The sequence below is a fragment of the Dipodomys spectabilis genome, unplaced genomic scaffold, assembly GCF_019054845.1.
Source record: "Dipodomys spectabilis isolate Male_0828 unplaced genomic scaffold, ASM1905484v1 ptg000516l, whole genome shotgun sequence".
NCBI classification, from domain to species: domain Eukaryota; kingdom Metazoa; phylum Chordata; class Mammalia; order Rodentia; family Heteromyidae; genus Dipodomys; species Dipodomys spectabilis.
Genome location: NW_024871193.1, coordinates 5,210,854 through 5,233,438, shown reverse-complemented (window position 1 = coordinate 5,233,438; position 22,585 = coordinate 5,210,854). Strand labels below are relative to the sequence as shown.

The 22,585-nt window shown below is 39.6% G+C and overlaps 1 non-coding gene across 1 annotated transcript; it reads right to left on the bottom strand.

The window, feature by feature from the left end:
* Positions 1-21,008: 21,008 nt before the first annotated feature.
* On the bottom strand, positions 21,009-21,171 carry LOC122099494. The gene has a single exon (XR_006145941.1). It is a non-coding gene; the product is annotated as a U1 spliceosomal RNA (small nuclear RNA).
* Between the last annotated feature and the right edge of the window lie 1,414 nt (positions 21,172-22,585).

Sequence of the window (22,585 nt, the reverse complement as noted above, 5' to 3'; positions counted from 1 at the left end):
TACAATTCTTTATTTCTTTTGTGGTGGTCCTTAGGCTTTAACTCAGGGCTTTGGTGTTTGTCTTTTTATGTCTTCTATATAATCTGTTTCAGTTTTGTTCTAATGTTTCATTTGTTTATGTTGCTTTTTATATCTTACATAACTAAATTTTTGTATCTCACAAAAGTAACTTTTACCTGGGTCCTGGTGGCTCATGCCTGTTATCCCACTCAGGAGGCTGACATCAAGGATCACAGTTTGAAGCGAGTACAGGCAGAAAAATCTGGGAAATTCTTATCTCCACTAAACTACCAAATATACTAGAAATGAAGATATGACTGAAGTAGTAACTTGCTAGACTTGAGCAAAAAACTCAGAGCCCCGGTCTCAAGTTCAAGATCTTGGACTGGCACACAAAAAAAAAACTTTCATTAGCTTATATTATACTAGGATTATTGGTGTGAGACACCAGTCCTAGTTTTAAAAACCAACTTTTGTAGCAGCTGCCCCTTTTGATGTTTCCCTAGGAACTTTTATGCTTGTTTTTTCATGCCTTATATTTACATTCCACTAAATGGTATTCTTATTTTTTTGTTGTTTGGAGAGACATTTCAATAATTCAGTGACAAATCAAAAAAGGCATGTTTTGAATTTTTCTTTAATTTAAATAGGAACGGAAAATAATGAGTCTGAACCCAGCAGAGAGTGAATGATGGTTTGTTAAATGTATTTGTTTTTTTTTTAATTTAATTTTATTTTATTTGTGAACATACTGTACAGAGGGGTTACAATTACATGGGCAGGATAATGCGTACATTTCTTACCAAGCATTGCAGCCTCCTCCTTTGGTTTACCATTCACATCCCTTCCCAGCCTCCCCCCTCCCCACCAATCCCAATCCTTCTCTTACCCCCCTTCCCCCCGCCCCGCACCGACGTTGTAAAGCTCGTTTTGGACATGACAACTTGTACTTCTCATTGTTGCAACAGGTCCACCTGTATCCTTAAACAACTGGTTTTTCCCCATCTCCTCCACAAGTTATACTGACATCAAATATAGTGAAAGCAGGGGTTATACTGTGGGGGAGGGACATACAAAGCAACAAAGAGTTAATCTTATAAAAGCGTTAGAAACACATGCATGAAAGAAAAAAAAATTAAAATACATATCTAAGGGTTCATTTTCCTGACATCACATTATCGGACCTTTTCCGCTTGACTCATACATATACTAGATATTGCAAATAAGGGAAACCATGGGACTTATGTTTCTTTGGGCCTGGCTTACTTCATTTAATATAATTTTTTCCAAGTTTTCCATTTCCTAACAAATGGGGCAATGTAATTCTTTCTGATGGAGGCATAGAATTCCATTGTGTATATATACCACATTTTCTTGATCCATTCATCTACTGAGGGGCATCTGGGTTGGTTCCATATCTTAGCTATGGTAAATAATGCTGCAATAAACATAGTCGTGCTAGTAGCTTTAGTGTGGTCTTGTTTGTAAACATTTGGGTAAATGCCCAAAAGTTCGATTGCTGGGTCATAGGGGAGTTCTATGTGAAGTCTTTTGAGGAACCTCCATACTGCTTTCCAAAGTGGTTGAACAAGTTTACATTCCCACCAACAACGAAGTAAGGTTCCTTTCTGTCCACATCCCCTCCAGCATCTGTTGTTGTTAGAGTTCTTGATTTTTGCCGTTCTAACTGGGGTGAGGTGATATCTCAATGTTGTTTTGATTTGCATTTCTTTTATGGCTAGGGATGTTGAACATTTCTTCATGTGTCTATTGGCCATCCTTCTTTCTTCTTCAGAGAAGTTTCTCTTTAATTCTTTCGCCCACTTATTTATTGGGCAGTTGTTTCTTTGAGGATTTGTTGTTTAATTTTTTGAGTTCCAAGTATATTTTAGATATGAGACCCTTGTCCGTTGTATGGCTAGTAAAGAACTTCTCCCAATCCTTAGGCTTTCTATTGATCTTGCTAGCTATGTCCTTTGCCATGCAGAAGCTCTGCAACTTCATGCAATCCCAATATCCCAATTGTCCAACCTTTCTTTGATTTGTTGTGTTTCTGGGTCTCTATTCAGAAAATTTCGGCCTGAGCCAAGGAGACCTAGAGTTTCTCCTATTCCATCCTGCAATGTTGTCAGAGTGTCTGCTTTGACTTCAAGGTCTTTGATCCATTTGGAGTTGATTCTGGTGCAGGGTGATATATAAGGATCTAGCTTTAGTTTTCTACATGTAGTTAACCAATTTTGCCAGCACCATTTACTGAAGAGGCTGTCTTTCTTCCATTGTATTGTTTTAGCTCCCTTATCGAAGATTAGATGGCTATAGGTCTGTAGGTTCATTTCTGGGTCTTCAATTCTATTCCATTGGTCCTGAGGTCTGTTCTTATGCCAATACCAAGCTGTTTTGATTACTATGGCTTTATAGTAGAGTTTGAAATTTGGTACTGATATTCCTCCAGCAGTGTTCTTTCCGTTGAGGAGCGTTTTTGCTATTCGGGGTCTTTTATTGTTCCATATGAATTTTTGGATTGCCTCTTCTATTTCCTTGAAGAATGAGGGTGGAATTTTGATAGGTATTGCGTTGAATTTGTAGATAGCCTTGGGAAGTATTGCCATTTTCACAATGTTAATCTTTCCAATCCAGGAGCATGGGAGGTTTTGCCATTTTTGAAGTTCTGTGTTGATTTCCTTTTTAAAGATTTTAAAGTTTTCATCATAGAGGTCCTTCACTTCTTTAGTTAAGTTAATTCCTAGGTATTTTATTTTTTGTGGGGCTATTACAAATGGAGTTGCTTTCCTAATTTCAGCCACACTTTTCTCATTGTTGGCATACAGAAAAGCCATTGATTTTGGGGGGTTAATTTTATAACCTGCTACTTTGCCAAAGTTTTGAATCAGCTTAAGTAATTTGGGAGTGGAGTCTATGGGATTCTTTAAATACAAGATCATGTCATCTGCAAAGAGGGAGAGTTTTATTTCTTCTTTCCCTATTTGGATCCCCTTTATGTCTGCATCTTGTCTTATTGCTGTAGCTAGGCATTCTAACACTAGATTGAAGAGAAGTGGAGAGAGTGGGCATCCTTGTCTTGTTCCTGAGTTAAGAGGAAATGGCTTTAGTTTTTCAACATTGAGTATAATGCTGGCTGTAGGTTTGTCATATACAGCCTTTATTGTACTGAGGAATGTTCCATGGATTCCTAATTTTTCCAAAACCTTCATCATAAAGGGGTGTTGGATCTTGTCGAATGCTTTTTCTGCGTCTATTGAGATAACCATGTGGTTCTTATTTTTGCTCCTGTTGATGTGATGAATAATATTAATTGATTTGCGTATATTGAACCAGCTTTGCATCCCTGAAATGAATCCTGTTTGATCGTGGTGTATGATTTTTTGGATGAATTGTTGAAGTCGGTTGGCCAAAATTTTGTTGAGAAGTTTTGCATCAATGTTCATCAAAGAAATGGGTCTATAGTTCTCTTTCTTTGATGAGTCCCTGCCTGGTTTTGGGATGAGGGTTATGATGGCTTCATAGAATGTGTTCGGTAGTGAACTTTCTCTTTCAATTTCATTGAAGAGTTGGAGGAGAATTGGTGTGAGCTCTGCTTTGAAGGCCTTGTAAAATTCCGCTGTAAAACCATCTGGTCCTGGACTTTTCTTAGCTGGGAGGTCTCTTATTGCTGTTTCTATTTCAATGCTTGATATGGGCCTGTTAAGATAGTTTAACTCATCTTGGTTTAGTTTTGGCATGTCAATATTTGCTAGGAAGAGTTCCATTTCTGTCAAGTTCTCAAACTTATTAGCATAAAGTTTTGAGAAGTATTCCCTTATAATGTTCTGAATCTTGGTTTTTTCCGTGGTGATGTTTCCATTCTCATCTCTGAGTTTATTAATTTGGGTGTGTTCTCTTCTTTTTCTGATAAGATTTGCTAAGGGTCTGTCAATTTTGTTAAGTTTTTCGAAGAACCAACTCTTTGTTTTGTTGATTCTTTCTATAGTTTTTTTGGATTCTAATTCATTTAATTCTGATTTAATTTTGATTATTTCTTTCCGCCTACTGGATTAGGGTTTATCTTGCTGCTCTTTTTCAAGGAGGTTTAGATGCGTCATTAAATTGCTAGTTTCAGATTTCTCCAATTTGTTGATGTAGGAACTCAGAGCTATAAACTTGCCTCTGAGTACTGCCTTTGCTGTGTCCCAGAGGAGCTGGTAATTTGTGTGTTCATTTTTGTTGAATAGCATGAACATTTGAATTTCCTTTCTAATCTCTTCCATGACCCACTCATGATTCAGCAGTGTGTTGTTCAGCCTCCATGTGATACCGGACTTTCTTTGGTGGCTTTTGGTGTTGAGTTCTAATTTTTTTCCCTTGTGGTCAGAGAGAATGCAAGGTATAACTTCAATGTTTCTGAATTTAGACAAGTTTGCTTTGTGGCCTAAAATGTGGTCTATTTTAGAAAACGTTCCATGTGCTGCTCAGAAAAACGTGTATTCTGATGCTGCTGGGTGAAATGTTCGGTAAATGTCTGTTAAGTCTAGTTGATCTATGCAGCTGTTTAGATCTGTGGTTTCTCTGTTGAGTTTTTGCCGAGTTGATCTATCTAGTGGGGAGAGTGGTGTGTTAAAATCCCCAACTATTAATGTCTTTGGATCTATATGGGATTTGAGAGAAAGTAGTGTTTCTTTGATAAATTTGGGTGCTCCATTGTTTGGTGAATAGATATTTAGAATTGTAATATCCTCCTGAAGGAGAGATCCTTTAATTAGTATGTAGTGACCTTCTTTATCTCTTTTCACGAATTTTAATTTGAAGTCTATTTTATCTGATATTAGGATTGCAACTCCCTCCTGTTTATGCGGTCCGTTTGCTTGGTAGATTTTGTTCCAGCCTTTAACATTGAAAATGTGTTTGTTTTTATGGGCAAGATGTGACTCCTGCCGCAGCAGATAGAAGGGTCTTGTTTTTTAATCCAACTAGACAGTCTATGTCGCTTAATTGGAGAGTTCAGTCCGTTAACATTAAGAGATAGGACTGAGAGGTATTTGGGAGTTCCTGCCATGTTATCTACCTTCTTGGGGGCTGCGAAAACTGGGTTCTTCCTATGGTTCTTGGATTCTCAGTTTGGGTGCAGTTTCTTGGCCTTTATTGCGGTCTTGTTGGTTTTCTATGTGTAGGACATCTTTAAGAATCTTTTGTAGGGCTGGTTTGGTGGAGATGTATTGTTTCAATTTTTCTTTGCTATGGAAGGTTTTTATTTGGCCTTCGGTTATGAAGGAGAGTTTAGCTGGGTACAGTATTCTTGATTGATAGTTGTTTGTTTTTAGGGCATGGCATACATCATTCCAGGCTCTTCTTCCTTTGATTGTCTCTGCTGAGAAATCTGATTTGATTCTAATTGGTTTCCCTTTATAGGTGATTACCCTTTTCTCCTTGACAGCTTTAAGGATCTTTTCCTTGGTCTGAGTTGATCCTGTGTGGATTATAATGTGACGGTGGGATGTCCTATTCTGGTCTGGTCTATTTGGAGTTCTAAAAGCTTCTTGTATCTGAATAGGCTTATTTTTTTGCATGTTTGGGAAGTTCTCTGCTAGGATCCTGTTAAACAAATTTTCTAGACCATTAACTTCTGTTTCTAGGTGTTCTTCTACACCCATTATTCTTAGATTAGGCCTTCTGATGGTGTCTTCCAGGTGTTGGATAGATCTATCATATTTCTTGGACTTGTCTTGGATGGTTGTATGTTCTTTTCTATAATATCTAGGCTGTCTTCAATCACTCAGATTCGATCTTCTGCATGGTCTAACCTGCTGTCAAGACTTTCTACTTTGTTTTTTGTCTCTTTTCCTTCTAATTGGTCAGCTTTGATGGCTTCAAGTTCTTTGTTGAAGCTCTGTTTTAGGTCCTGTATGAATTTCTTTACTTGCTTAATTTGGTGTTCAGTGTTTGTTCTCAAATCACTTAGTTGATTGGTTATGGTTTGCTTGGACTCCCATTCCTTCTGTTGGGTTCCATTCAGCATTCCCTTTGTGGTCTCCCTGACTTCCTTCAGCTCTTTGTTAATGGATTCCATGAATGCCTTTAGTGATCTTTGTGCATTCTCTACCTGGTCTCTCAATTCCTGTATTACTCTTTGATTAGCTTCCTCCCGTTCGTGGGATTCCTGTAGTTCTCTCTCCTCCCATTCGTGGGATTCCTGCAGTTTTCTTTGAGTGTTCTCAGCCTGCTCATGCCATTCCTCCCTTTCTCTCTGAGTATTCTCAAGTTGTTCACGCAAATCCTGTATCAGTTTTTGAGGAGCTTCCTCATGCTTATGATATTCCTGTATAAGCTTTTGGGATGTCTCCTCTCTCTCCCTTTCACGCTCATACAGAGTCCTTTGTAAGTTGTCAAACTTCCCATTTTTCATGTTTGCCAGCAGTGTTTGGAGAGCTGTTTGGGAACTCTCCTCTGGATTATTCATTATCTGTTCTGACCCTTGATTATCAAGATTGTAAATTGAGATATCCGGATTTGCCATTTTTCTTGTGTTTTTCCAGCTTACTCTGCCCATTTGAGATGAAAATAGCACCAGTTTTGTGCTAGAACACTATCTTAAGGCAACCATCAATCAAAGTTTGCATTTGTACAGTCAATAGTCTACAGATACAATCTAGTTCAACAGATACATCTATTCAACCTCAAACAACTATATGTTAAAGGACTTCGAACCACAGAGAAGAATTTGGAAAACCAGAAATTATTAGGGTTAGGCAGAGATGTGGGTAAAAATAGGAATAGATTGGTGTGGGGAGGCAGAGGGAGAGTTAACTATGTCCTAATCCCAATGCAGGAAATAGGTTGGGTAGGATGCAAGTAGAGAGAGAGAGAAAAAGAAGAAAGGGAAACGGAAATGTGAAGAGACCAGAAAAAATAGAAACATAAAAGTTAATGTTATTATGGAGTATAAAAGACCATCTATTTAGAGAGGAATGTGAGTATATTAAGAGAAGGGAAGGGACATAGAAGAGAAGTGAAAAACTTAAAAAAAATGTTTAAATATTATATAGGTATAAAGAGGTAGTACTGCTAATAAGGAATTTAAGTCTCAAAGGTTTTGAATTGAGTAATAAATTTGTGGATTAAGTCTATACACTATGGGGGATAGGGTCTACTAGTTAACTACGGGTTTATCTGAGGATGTGCAGGACAAGAGTTAAGTCACATAAAGAAGGTCAAAAGAGAGGAAAAGGTGGAAAGGATAAGAAAGGGAGAAAAAAAGATCAGAAGTTCAGTAGAGCTAGACAAAAAACAAAAAGATAGTTAAGAAAGAAAGAAAAATAGAAAGAAGACAAGAAAATAAAGGAAAACGCACATTCATGTATTCCTAAAATAAAAATTATAAGAGGAAAAAAAAGTTACTGGAAAACAATTATTTTTTCAAAAGAGGCAAAAATTAAAGATTAATAAAATTTTTAGAAAAGAAAAAAAAATTTTTTTATATATATATAAGGTACCAAAAAGAAAAGAAAAGAAAAAAAAAAGAAAAGAAGAAGAAGAAGAAAAAAAAAAGTTCTTTGATTTTTTTTTTGATTTTTTTGGGAGGGGTGGGAAGAATTCTGTATCTCCCTTTTGTCTGTAACCAGCCTCTTGTTGGAATCTCTGGTCAGCTTGAGGTCCTGTGGCTTGATTGGTTTCTTAAGTCAGTTTGTTCGAACAGGAAGAAAAATGCTCTGCTTTACCCAAGATTTTGAGATCCCCCTCCCAGATTAGTTTAATGGGAGGGTGATCTGCTTTGAGAATCACAAAAGAGGGAGATGCAGTGGTGAGGCTAGGTTCTGGGTAGAGTTGAGGCCTTTCAACAATCAGTAGCTTTTCCCTGGGGCTATTTTGTTAAAAAACTCACAGAGCCCAGCCTGAAGCCATTCTCAGGGTTTCTGTTTTTCAATTGATTGTTGAGGTTGCTAGAGGGAGGGGCAGCCTCTGGCTCTGGTTACCCAGTGAGGAGAGCCACTCCAATGGCTGGCGTCTGAGCTGGGTGACTTTTCCCTGGATGGAGCTGAGTCTGGCAGGTCACTTCGCCGTTAAGTTCTTGTGACCTGCTAAATGACTCATTTTATTCCAAGGCCTGAGTTTGAGCTGGCAGCTCCTCTGAGCTTTGTCGGTATCCAAGATGGAGATCACCAGTGCTGGGGGGGGAGGGGTGACCTTCCCTCCTCTGCTCCCTGAGAAGGAGTGAGGACGTCGGGCTTCTACTCACGCCGAGTCTTGGATCCTGGGTCGTCTCTGGTCTGCAAACTGCAGGATGAAAATGTCCGCTCCTAGTCGGTTCTTGCTGGTGTTGGATAGAATCTGCTCGCCCGCTGCGTCTGGCTCCTTCCTCCCGGACTCTCTGTGTGATCGCTCAGGTATGGCCCCAGCTGCGGTCTCCGCCGTGACCCTGCCGCCGCTGAAGCGGCGGCTGCTGTCAAGCGCTCAGATGTGTCTACTTGCCTTGGCTTTCCCTCTCTTGTCTAACTCTCTGTCCTGTGATGGCACACTTGGTGTGATTCTCTGGCTTAGGACTGTTCACTGGAACTCTAAAACTGCTTTGTATTCGAGAGCTTGTTCAGATTCCAGCTTCTCCTCCGCCATCTTCCCGGAACCACCCTTTTAAATGTATTTGTGGATGTGGGAACCGGCCATTTTGGGTGCTTCGGTGGTGGGGAGTCCCTGAAGCTTCACAATAAACTTCTATGATGTCACAGCCTTTTTCCATCACAACGGATAGGTGTCAGCCACTGATCTCACTCTTATGTGGACTTAGATACACAAGAAGGAAAAATAATTAGAAGAAATGACTATTAACTACAAGACCTCAGCTTGATGAGCTTTCCTGAGTGAATTCTGAGATTACATGAAGAGAGCAGGCTCATCTCTACACAAGGCTACTAAGCACTAAGGACCAGGCACTGTTGTAGGCAACTGGAGAAACATGTCAATACAGCTCCGAATGGCCTTCTCCATGCAAATTTCATGCTGAAGGAGAAAACCAGAAATCCCAATGATAATATCAATGAATCAGAAGGATGGTGATCTGGGGAGACAGCTTCACATTGAGGATGGGAGGAAGAGACATATGATCAAAAAGCAGGGGTCATCATGCATGCAATTATTGCTTTTCCAGGCTGGTACCAATCACAATCCCAGATCTCATCTTTCTGAGTAGCCAATTATAGGTATGAAGCACCTGCAGTGGGCTCTTTGATATCAATATCTATAACCAATGTGTGCTATGTTTCTTGGAAGTTTCTTGAGAGAAAGGTTCCAAATTAAGCATATTATGTATCCTAAACATTCATTTCATTATCTTCTAATTATTTGAATATGAGCTGTATTCCTTACTTTTTGGAAAAATCAACACAATTTTTTTTTCATTGTTCAAATCCTGGGGAGGGAAGGAAAATCACAGCTTCTTTGCCAAACTAGAAAGTAATAGTCATTTCAACTTACCAGTTTTTCCAAATAGTATGTCTTGTCCTTGATGGATTTTTCATCTTCAACAATGTTAGATGGATGAAATTATAAATGGGAGAAAAGCAACCACATAGTAGCAAGTTTATCACAATAACAGATATCATCTGTCCATTTTCTGCTCAATGAAAACATTTGCCACAAGAATTAAAAAACTTGAATAAAAACTTGGAGATTCTTACTCTTTATACAAAGTTGTTTTTTTTGTTGTTGTCTTTTGTCGGTCGTGGGCCTTGAACTCCCTAGAGGCAGTCCCTTAGCTATTCAGCTCACGGAAAGCACTCTACAACTTGAGCCACAGCACTACTTCTAGTTTTCTGGTGGTTATTTTTAGATAAGCTTCATGGAGTTTCCTGCCCAGGCTGGCTTTGAACTGCAATCTTCAGGGCTCAGCCTCCTGAGTAGATAGGAATACAGACATGAGCCACCAGCACCTAGCCAAACTTGTATTTTCTTCAGTTTTGCTGGATTGGATGATTACCAAGGAAAAAATAGAACCTAAAATTGTTAGTTTGTGCTAAAATTTGCAATAGTTTTACCACAAAGAATAGTGAAATATTTAGAATTACATATTTTGAGAAAATGTAGCTTATTAGCTTTATTGTTCTAAAATAATAGAATCTATCTCTTTTTTTTGTAGACATTGTAGTCTGAGTTCAAACTTGTACTTGTTGACAGGCACTCTACTCTGTGAGCCACGTACTTCTCATTTTTAAATCAATCATCATTTAAATAATTTGAAACTCACAAGGCTTCTTTTGTTAAGATTAAGTAAAATAAGCCTAAACTCCTGCCTTTTGAGTAACAGAAGAAATCCTAATATCTAGAATGTACAGACAAAAAATGAAACACCCTAAGAACAAATAATCTTATCAATAAATAGGCAAGTGAATTGACTAGATAGTTCCCCAAAACTGATATAGGTGTCTAAGTTATACATGAAAATATTCAACACCTTTAGTAATCAAGGAAATGCAAATCAAATCTATGTTGAAGTTCATGTTTGCCTAATCAGAATGCCTATTAAAAAAGAAAACAGAAATACTTGCAAGGAGGTGGGGAAAGATACCCTACACAATGATGGCAATTAAGTGAATCCGTATAGCCCCAACAGAAATCAGTGTGGAAGTTCCACACAAGAAATCCTACATATACACCTGAAGAAATGTAAGTCAGCCTTACAGTAGAGCTATTTGCACACACATTTTTTACAGCATGATTCAAAATAATCACATTCCAGGATCAGCCACCACAGGCAGAAAAGTGTGTAAAACTGTTATCTCCAGTTAACAATTAAAAAATCTAGGAGTAGAGCTGTGGACCAAGTGGCAGAATACCAGCCTTGATGGAAGGAAGCCAATCAAGAGATTAATGTCCTAGTGGTTAAAACCTCAGGACTGGCAAACACACACACACACACACACACACACACACACACACACACACACACACACACACACACAAACACACACACACACACACACACAAAACCAATGCTTTCTATATTTTTTAGCCAAGTTTCTTATTCCCCTAAGATTCATACATCTATGACAGAGCTAAATATAATGGGAAAGTGATATTTATAATGATAAACTTCTACTGAAGAACCCAAATTTATTTTCTTTTTTTTTTATTGTAAAGATACTATACAGAGGGTTACAGTTACATGAGTGAGGTAATGAGTACACTTCCTCTTGAACATTGTTACCTCCTCCATTGTTTTCCCCCTACCATCCCCTCCCTCCCTACCTTCCCCAAGATTATTTTTTTTTATTGTGATTAAGTGATTACATAATTTCCGGAATTTCACAGTATTGTGGAATAATGATGTTCCTTTAAAGTCACAAGTTCATTCTAACTTTCCTGGAGCAAATTGTCTATCACAGTCTGTAACATATAACGGTGTTCATATGTTATATACCATATATGTGATCAGCAGCATGGGGATATTTAGTAGTGGTTCAACCAGATGAGTGGGAGTTCTTTGTTTCTTAAGTCCTGTTAGTTTTGTCGTATCACATAACATTTTGGATTTAGCATCGGCTTATCAGGGAGACCATGTACAGTTTGTCTCTTCGTTCTTGGCTTACCTCGCTCAACATGATTCCTTCTAGTTCCATCCATTTCCCTGCAAATGCCATTATTTTGTCATTTCTAATGGCTGCATAATATTCCATTGTGTATAGATACCACAATTTTTGGATCCATTCATCTGTGGTGGGGCATCTGGGTTGTTTCCATATCCTAGCTATTGTGAACAGTGCTGCAATAAACATGGAGGTGCACGTGTCCTTGTATATTGGTTCCTCTTGTTCAGGGTAAATGCCTAGAAGTGGTATGACTGGGTCGTAAGGGAGGTCAATATTTAGCTTTCTAAGGACCCTCCAGACTGCTTTCCAAAGTGGTTGTATAAGTGTACATTCCCACCAGCAGTGTAATAGGGTTCCTCTTTCTCCACATCCCCTCCAGCATTTGTCGTTGGCTGATTTGTGGATGTGGGACATTCTGACTGGGGTAAGGTGATATCTCAGGGTTGTCTTTATTTGTATTTCCTTCACCACCAGGGATGATGAACATTTCCTCATGTGTTTCTTTGCCATTTTTTTTCTTCATTTGAGAAGTCCCTCTTTAGTTCCCTTGCCCATTTAGTAATTGGTTTGTTAGGTTTGGGAGGGATTAGTTTCTTGAGCTCCTTGTATATACAGGATGTTAACCCCTTGTCTGATATATTGCTGGTAAATATTTTTCCCAATTCATTGGTTGTCTTTCTAGCTTAGTTGCGATAGATTTAGCTGTGCAGAAGCTTTTTATTTTAAGGTAGTCCCATTTGTCGAGTCTCTCTCCAACTTGTTGTGACCCTGGGACTTTGTTCAGGAAGTTCCTTCCTGTGCCTATTAGTTCAAGTGTCTCTCCTACTCTGTCCTGAAGTAGTTTCAGAGATTCAGGTTTAATGTTAAGGTCTTTAATCCATTTTGAGTTGATGTTGGTGCATGGTGATAGGCTGGGGTCCACTTTTAGCCAAATTTATTTTCTTGTTTTGTTTTGTTTTTGTGGTCATTGGACTTGAACTCATGGCCTGAGTGTTGTCCCTGTGCATTTTCGCTCAAGGTTGGTGCTCTACCACTTAGCTACAGTGCCACTTCCAGGTTTGTGGTAGTTTGTTGGAGATAAAGAGTCTCAAGGACTCTGTCCTCCACACACTGATTTCTAACTGCAATCCTGAGATTTCACATTCCTGAATTGGTAGGATTAGAGGCCTGGTCCACCAATGCCGGGCTAGCACCTGAGTATTTTCACCACTGCTCATTGGAAGATTTCAATTCTTTTTCCTCCAGAACACTTGCAAAGCACAGTTCTCTTGCCAAGCAAATACTGAGGCACCCTACACCTGTGAATCCTAGCTACTGAAAAGTCTGAGATATAAGGGTAGTGGTTCAAGGCCAGCCCAGTCAGGAAAATCTGGGAGACTTTTACTCCCAATTAACCACAAAAAATGCCATATGTTAAGTTGTGGCTCAAGAAGTAGAGCTCTACCTTGACCAAATACCTCAGGGATAGACCTCAGGCCTTGAGTTCAAGGCCCAAGACCAGTGCACATGCACACACACACAACTTAATAACAACGTTCTCAAACCTAGCAAGGTGCCATCCTAATCCCTTAATGTCATGCTTTGTTATGATAACTGGAAAAGTCTAACCTCTGGCATGGGCTGCAGTCCATGTTGGTAAACAGCATCTGAAAATAGTAATTGGCTCACAGCCAGTCAGACCAACCCAGACGGGAAGCAGGAGTGACGTGGTGCAGGCACATGGCCCCTACTCCTCTATTCACCTAAACTGGAATCAGAGTGAGGTGACACAGGCAAGCAGTCCCCACTCACCCAGAGCTGATGCCAGAGTGAGGTGCCAAGGGCACCAAGCCCAGACTTATCCAGCCAGGAAGCAGTAGTGAGGTGATGCAGGGACATGGCCCCTACCCACCCAGACCAGAGTCAGTAGTGAGGTGACACAGGCACCACGGCTTCTACTCCCCAACTCACACAGACCAGAAGCAGGAGTGAGATGACACATGCATGCTCCCCCCACTCATCTAGAGTGGAAGCAGGAGAGAGTGAAATGGGCATGCAGCCCACACTCACCCAGACCAGAATTGGGAGTGAGGTGGTGCAGGCACACGGCTCCTACCCACCCAGACCAGAAGCAGGAGTGAGGTGACAGGGGCACAGGGACCCCCTTATCTTCCCCCAAACTGGAAACAGGAGTGAGGTGACACAGCATGCGGCCCATACTTATATAGCCAGGAAGCAGAAGTGAGTCTCATGCTACACCAGAGGCATGATCCTAGCATTCCGGGCAGCCCCCTTCTCTCCTGGCCTTTGTGAAGGGCTGCTAGGTTCCATGATGCACTGCGGAGGTCAAGGAGCTGGAGCCAAGGTTGCTGCTGCCCTCCCTCAACTGTTACTGCACCTGTTGCAGCTATGGTAGCAAATTTAATAAGTTCTAATTCACAGACCATATACTATGAACTATTAGTGTCTTCAGGTGCCATGTTCCACTTGCTAGTCACTTAATTTTATAGTTGCCAATGTCTTAAGTGTTCACTGACTTGTAAATATGCTGGAATGGAAATCCTAATATCACTGATGTCTTTTAATTTCTAGGAATGATGATTTTGAAATGACCCTTTCTGAAGAGAAGAGGAGGGAACATAGACCCAACTGTTGAAGAGTGTCTTTGGGTGACACTATTGGCCCAAGAATGAGTAAACACATCTGGTATCCAGTTGTTTTGGTGTTAGTCTTTGGGTCATGTTTTCTGTTTGGCCTTGGAGAATCTTAGGCTTCTCTTTGTAGACACAGAAGATGGGAAAGTAATTGCCAAGGCTTATATATTCAGGAGCCATTTACTTTCTGCCCTTCTGAAATGGCATCTCTCTACATAGCCAAAATGGCCTTGAACTTATACTGCTTCTGCTTCAGCCTCCCAAGGAATGGAACTACAGGCTTACCATACCATGCCCAGCTATCTCTCATGGACCATTTGAAATAGAAAAATCATTACATGTGTGCTACATCTACTAAGAGACTTGTGCAAAGATCAAATAATATACAACCCAGTTGTTAAGAATATAGACTCATATTAAACTGAATTTCAAATTCAATTTTGGTTTCTTACCTGCTTTTGGTTAAAGAGGTAGACACTATATCACTGAGCTTTACTCACTTGTACAGAAATGTGAATGGTGCCAGGGACAGGTGGCTCATGCCTATAATCTTACTTAGGAGGCTTAGATGTAAGGCTTGTGTTTTGGCAGAAAAGTCCCCATTAGGACAAGAGCCAAACTGATGAGCCAGATACTCTTCTGAAAAATGGTTTAATATGCTTCCAGTCAGAAAATTTATAAGGTTCAGAGAAGGATTCAAGCTCTCTGTTAAACCATACTGTAGCCATTTTGATTTTTATTAAAGGAATAATGAATTTAAACATTGGTAGCTCATGCCTATAATCCTTGCTGCTTAGAAGGCTGAGATCTGAGGAACATGATTTCAGGCCAGCCCAAGCAGGAAAGTCCATGAGACTTGTCTCCAATTAAGCAGTGATAAACCCAGAAGAAGAGGTATGGCTTAATAGAGTATTATTCCTAAAGAAAAATCTCTATTTAAGCTGCCCTAAAACTTCAGGTAATATGTTGGGACATTGCCACCTACAATGCTGCTGGACCCTGCCTTCTTTTGGTGTGTTTGCCTAGATCCTGGCTTTCACTCCTGTGTATATAGGCTGTTTAGCCCTCAACCTTGGGGGTGGCATGATTCGTGCATGGAATATACTGCCCAGACAAACAACTATGATGTAAGCAATGATTGACAAGGTGTTAAGTCCAAAGTTACAATGATAAGGATGTATTCTGTTTACCTTTTTTCTTTAGTTAATTGCTTTTTTGTTGTTGTAAAGATACTATACAGAGGGTTACAGTTACATGAGTGAGGTAATGAGTACACTTCCTCTTGAACATTGTTACCCCCTCCATTGTTTTCCCCCTACCATCCCCTCCCTCCCTCCCTTCCCCGAGGTTCTTTTTTTTTTTTTTTTTGATTGTGATTAAGTGATTACATAATTTCCGGAATGTCCCAGTATTGTGGAATAATGATGCTCATTTAAAGTCACAAGTTCATTCTAACTTTCCTGGAGCAAATTGTCTATCACAGTCTGTAACATATAACGGTGTAGTTAATTGCTTTTTAAAGTTTATATGCTTATTTAATGTACTCTAGGAAATCAAAAGTAAATATTTGGCATTTTTGGTGCAATTTGCAATTAGGCAAGTAAGACCACCCATTGTCCCCAAATTCAACATTTAAAATTATTAAAACTTTGTTCAGATGTTTTACTCATCAGAAATTTGAGCCAGGGATGTAATGCTTGCTGCTGGGTCTTGACTGATACAGAGAGGATTATGATTTGATGTTAGCCCAGGAAAAACATTAAAAATATTGGATCTCAATCAACATCTGAACCCAATGCATTGTGCTTCTTAGGTAAAAAGAAGGATAGTCGTCCATACCGGCCTGATCACAGACATAAAACCCTACCATAAAATGGCTAAGCCAAGCCCGGCGCAGGTGGCACATGCCTGTAATTTTAGCTACACAGGTTCAAACAGTAGAGCCCTTGCCTTATGCTGAAGAGCTCTGGGACAACACCCAGGCACAGAGTTCAAGTCACATAACCAAAAAAAGAACAATGAGGCTCTCTGACCACAAGGGAATAAAATTAGAACTCAACACCAAAAGCCACCAAAGAAAGTCCGGTATCACATGGAGGCTGAACAACACACTGCTGAATCATGAGTGGGTCATGGAAGAGATTAGAAAGGAAATTCAAATGTTCATGCTATTCAACAAAAATGAACACACAAATTACCAGCTCCTCTGGGACACAGCAAAGGCAGTACTCAGAGGCAAGTTTATAGCTCTGAGCTCCTACATCAACAAATTGGAGAGATCTGAAACTAACAATTTAATGACACATCTAAACCTCCTTGAAAAAGAGCAGCAAGATAAACCCCAATCCAGTAGACGGAAAGAAATAATCAAAATTAAATCAGAATTAAATGAATTAGAATCCAAAAAACTATAGAAAGAATCAACAAAACAAAGAGTTGGTTCTTCGAAAAACTTAACAAAATTGACAGACCCTTAGCAAATCTTATCAGAAAAAGAAGAGAACACACCCAAATTAATAAACTCAGAGATGAGAATGGAAACATCACCACGGAAACAACCAAGATTCAGAACATTATAAGGGAATACATCTCAAAACTTTATGCTAATAAGTTTGAGAACTTGACAGAAATGGACCGCTTCCTAGCAAATATTGACAAGCCAAAACTAAACCAAGATGAGTTAAACTATCTTAACAGGCCCATATCAAGCATTGAAATAGAAACAGCAATAAGAGAACTCCCAGCTAAGAAAAGTCCAGGACCAGATGGTTTTACAGAGGAATTTTACAAGGCCTTCAAAGCAGAGCTCACACCAATTCTCCTCCAACTCTTCAATGAAATTGAAAGAGAAAGCTCACTACCGAACACATTGTATGAAGCCATCATAACCCTCATCCCAAAACCAGGCAGGGACTCATCAAAGAAAGAGAACTATAGACCCATTTCTTTGATGAACATTGATGCAAAACTTCTCAACAAAATTTTGGCCAACCGACTTCAACAATTCATGCAAAAAATCATACACCACGATCAAACAGGATTCATTTCAGGGATGCAAATCTGGTTCAATATACGCAAATCAATTAATACTATTAATCACATCAACAGAAGCAAGAATAAGAACCACATGGTTATCTCAATAGACGCAGAAAAAGCATTCGACAAGATCCAACACCCCTTTATGATGAAGGTTTTGGAAAAATTAGGAATCCATGGAACATTCCTCAATACAATAAAGGCTGTATATGACAAACCTACAGCCAGCATTATACTCAATGTTGAAAAACTAAAGCCATTTCCTCTTAACTCAGGAACAAGACAAGGATGCCCACTCTCTCCACTTCTCTTCAATCTAGTGTTAGAATGCCTAGCTACAGCAATAAGACAAGATGCAGACATAAAGGGGATCCAAATAGGGAAAGAAGAAATAAAACTCTCCCTCTTTGCAGATGCCATGATCTTGTATTTAAAGAACCCCATAGACTCCACTCCCAAATTACTGAAGCTGATTCAAAACTTTGGCAAAGTAGCAGGTTATAAAATTAACCCCCCAAAATCAATGGCTTTTCTGTATTCCAACAATGAGAAAAGTGTGGCTGAAATTAGGAAAGCAACTCCATTCGTAATAGCCCCACAAAAAATAAAATACCTAGGAATTAACTTAACTAAAGAAGTGAAGGACCTCTGTGATGAAAACTTTAAAATCTTGAAAAAGGAAATCATCACAGAACTAAAAAAATGGCAAAGCCTCCCATGCTCCTGGATTGGAAAGATTAACATCGTGAAAATGGCAATACTTCCCAAGGCTATCTACAAATTCAACGCAATACCTATCCAAATTCCACCCTCATTCTTCAAGGAAATAGAAGAGGCAATCCAAAAATTCTTATGGAACAATAAAAGACCCCGAATAGCAAAAACGCTCCTCAACGGAAAGAACACTGCTGGAGGAATATCAATACCAAATTTCAAACTCTACTATAAAGCCATAGTAATCAAATAGCTTGGTATTGGCATAAGAACAGACCTCAGGACCAATGGAAAAGAATTGAAAACCCAGAAATGAACCTACAGACCTATAGCCATCTAATCTTCGATAAGGGAGCTAAAACAATAGAATGGAAGACAGACAGCCTCTTCAGTAAATGGTGCTGGCAAAATTGGTTAACTACATGTAGAAAACTAAAGCTACATCCTTATATATCACCCTGCACCAGAATCAACTCCAAATGGATCAAAGACCTTGAACTCAAAGCAGACACTCTGAAAACATTACAGGATGGAATAGGAGAAACCCTGGGTCTCCTTGGCTCAGGCCGAAATTTTCTGAATAGAGACCCGGAAACACAACAAATCAAAGAAAGGTTGGACAAATGGGATTGTATAAGGTTGCAGAGCTTCTGCAGGGCAAATGACATAGCTAGCAAGATCAATAGAAAGCCCACGGATTGGGAGAAGATCTTTATTAGCCATACAACAGACAAGGGTCTCATATCTAAAATATACTTGGAACTCAAAAAATTAAACCACCCAACAACAAATCCTCAAAGAAACAACTGCCCAATAAGTAAGTGGGCGAAAGACTTAAAGAGAAGCTTCTCTGAAGAAGAAAAAAGGATGGCCAATAGACACATGAAGAAATGTTCAACATCCCTAGCCATAAAAGAAATGCAAATCAAAACAACATTGAGATATCACCTCACTCCAGTTAGAACAGCAAAAATCAAGAACTCTAACAACAACAGATGCTGGAGGGGATGTGGACAGGAAGGAACCTTACTTCATTGTTGGTGGGAATGTAAACTTGTTCAACCACTTTGGAAAGCAGTATGGAGGTTCCTCAAAAGACTCCACATAGAGCTCCCCAATGACCCAGCAATCCCACTTTTGGGCATTTACCCAAATGATCACAAACAAGGCCACACTAAAGCCACCAGCACAACTATGTTTATTGCAGCATTATTTACCATAGCTAAGATATGGAACCAACCCAGATGCCCCTCAGTAGATGAATGGATCAAGAAAATGTGGTATATATACACAATGGAATTCTATGCCTCCATCAAAAAGAATGACATTTCCCCATTTGTTAGGAAATGGAAAAACTTGGAAAAAATTATATTTAGTGAAGTAAGCCAGGCCCAAAGAAACATAGGTCCCATGGTTTCCCTTATTTGCAATATCTAGTATAGGTATGAGTCAAGCGGAAAAAGTCAGAGAATGTGATGTTAGGAAAACGAACCCTCAATATGTATTTTAATGTTTTTGTTTCTTTCATGCATGTGTTTCTAACGCATTTATAAGATTATTTCTTGGTTGCTTTGTATGTCCCTCCCCCACAGTGTAACCCTCGCTTTCACTATATTTTATGTCAGTATAACATGTGGAGGAGATGGTGACCAACAAGTCGTTTAAGGATTCAGGTGGACCTGTTGCAACAATGAGAAGTACAAAATGTCATGTCTAAACCAGCTTTACAATGTCGGGGGGGAGGGGGGATATGATTGGGTGGGGGGGGAGGGGGAGGCTGGGAAGGGAGGTGAAGGGTAAACAAAGGAGGAGGCTGCAATGCTTGGTAAGAAATGTACGCATTATCCTGCCCATGTAATTGTAACCCCTCTGTACAGTATGTTCTCAAATAAAATAAAATAAAATTAAAAAAAAAACATAGAAAAATGAGGGCTGGGAAGGTAGCTCAGTGGTAGAGCGCCTGTCTTGCATGCCTGAGGGCCTGGGTTCAATTCCTCAGCACCACATAAGCAAAAAGAAAAAAGCCGGAAGTGGCGCTGTGGTTCAAGTGGTAGAATGCTAGCCTTGAGCTGAAGAGCTGAAGGACAGTGCCCAGGCCCAAAGTTCAGGCCCCATGACTGGACCGCCCTCCAAAAAGAAAGAAAGAAAGAAAAATGACTAAAGCCAAAAAAAGTAGATGTATGGATCATCTGGTAGAGTACCTACCTAAAATGCATGAGGTCCTGAGTTTAAGTTCTAGGATAGAAAGGGGGAAAGGATGTGAAGGAATAGAAGGAAGAAAAGAAGGAAGGGAGGAGTTATTCTGTATATTGTACTTACTTAGCTATTTCATTAAGGTGGCTTCTCATTCCTTTTTCTTTTCTTTTTTTTTTTTTTTGGTCGGTTGTGGGGCTTGAACTCAGTTCCTAGATCCTGTCCTTGATCTTTTTGCTCAAGGCTAGTGCTCTACCGCTTTGAGTTACATTGTAACTTATGGTTTTCAGTGGTTAATTGGAAATAAGAATCTCATAGATTTTCCTTCCTAGGCTCGTGTTGAACCTTGATCCTCAGATTTCAGCCTTCTGACTCGGTAGAATTACAGCTATGAGCCATTGCCTCTGGTTACTCATTTGTTTTCTTTCTTTTTATTTGTAAGTCATGGGACTTGAACTCTGGGTGCTGTCCCTGAGCTCTTCAGCTCAAGTGAAGTGCTCTACCACTTGAGCCAGAGCCCACTTCTAGTTTTCTGGTGGTTAATTGAAGATAAGAATCTCATGAGCTTTCCTACCTGGGCTGGCTTTGAACTGCAATCCTCAGATCTCAGCCTCTTGAGTAGTTAGGATTACATGTGTAAGCCACCTGCACCCAACTTCCTCATTTATTTTCTCATAGTGATTTGTAGCTGATTTCTCTACTCCTTGTATTCCCTAGAAACTACAAAGTAAGCCTAGAGGTACCTCATCCTTTACAGTATCCTTAGGACCAAATGACTGCTGAGTGCAGGAAAGGAGATGAGGGCAGTATAAAATACAATGCTATTTATCTATCTATCCATCCATCTATCTATCTATCTATGCAGAAAAGAGCACTAACACAGTCCCCCACTACCACAAATTATGCAGTCGAATTTCCCACATTTGGGGAAATCGCGGGGTCAGCACATCTGGTGTGCAATAGATAAGCCTTGCCCTGGGAAAACCACCTTCGTGATCATGGTATCTCCCCTGCCAGGTAAGTGACAATGCTGACTTGGTATTTAAAAAACTAACAAATACATGAGAGTAGTTCACATTTGTAATCCTAGCTACTCAGAATGCTGAAATCTGAGGATTAAGCTTTAAATACTAGATAAATTTTGCTGAATTTTGCTTAAAGCTCCTTTGGTGTTTTTAATTGTAGGTTTATTTACTTTCTTGTTTTACTGTTTCTTACTGTGACTACCAAAAAGATGAGTGACTTCCGTTGCTTGTATTCCTGGATTACTTTGGAGGTACTCTAAGACTTCATTAGAGACCAGACTTGTTCTACTCAGTTGAGTAGCCAGCCACAAAGCTGTAAGTGACAATTCTTACAGTAAGCAAAATTACATAAAATTAAAAGTTCAGACACACAGTTACACTAGCCATATTTCAAATAAAAATAGAATTCAAATTTCAATGAATGTTAGTAAAGTTTTAATGCATTCATTCTATCTGTGTCCTCTGTCACACTGCCACAGAAGAATGTAATACTTACGGCATATCATGTGGCTCCCAAGGCCTGGACGTACTTTGTTCCTTTACAGAAAATGTTTGCCTGACCATGTACGCTAATGAATATCATTTATTATGCAGAGCTACCCTCTTTTCTATATGCAGTTATTTCTCCCTCTCCTTTTCTCCCTCCCTCTCTCTTTCCTCACCCAATCTCTCCCTTTCCTTGTTTTAGGGATCAAAACTCATGCATGGTAAGCTGCTAAGCTGAATCCCAGCCCTGTGTATGATTTTGTGTTTGGTGAGGGGGTACTTTTTCAGGGCTTGAACTTCAGCCCTGGACACTATCTCAACTCCTCTTTCTTTCATTTTGTCAGTCATGGGGCCTGAACACTGAAATCTGGGCCTGGTCACTGTCCTTCAGCTCTTTAGATGAAGAATAGTGCTTTACCATTTGACCCACAGCATCAGTTCTGGCTTTTTCCTACTTATGTGGTGATGAGTAATCAAACTCAGGGCCTCACACATACAAGACAATCACTCTACCCCTAAGCAACCTTCCCAGCCCTCATTCTATTTTAAAAATAAAGAAAATTCAAAACATGCCTTTTATGAATCCTCATCCAATTTATTAAAACATATTGTATGTTCTTTAAGCTGTTTTTAAAATGTTTTAGTGTAAAAATATTGTACAGAAGTTTTACAGTTACTTGAGTAAAGTAGTGAGTGCATTTCCTAGCGAGCATTGTCACCACCTCCTTTCTTTTCCCCAAACATCCCTTCCCTCCCCACCTTCCCAACACCTCCCACCCCCCACCAATGTTGTAAAGTTTGTTTACAACACAGTATTTTGTACATCTCATTGTTACAATGGGTTAAACTGTATCCTTATTTAAGTATCTTGTTATGTACATACAAGATGCAGGTCACCAGAAACAAATACAGTGAAAACAGGGGTAAT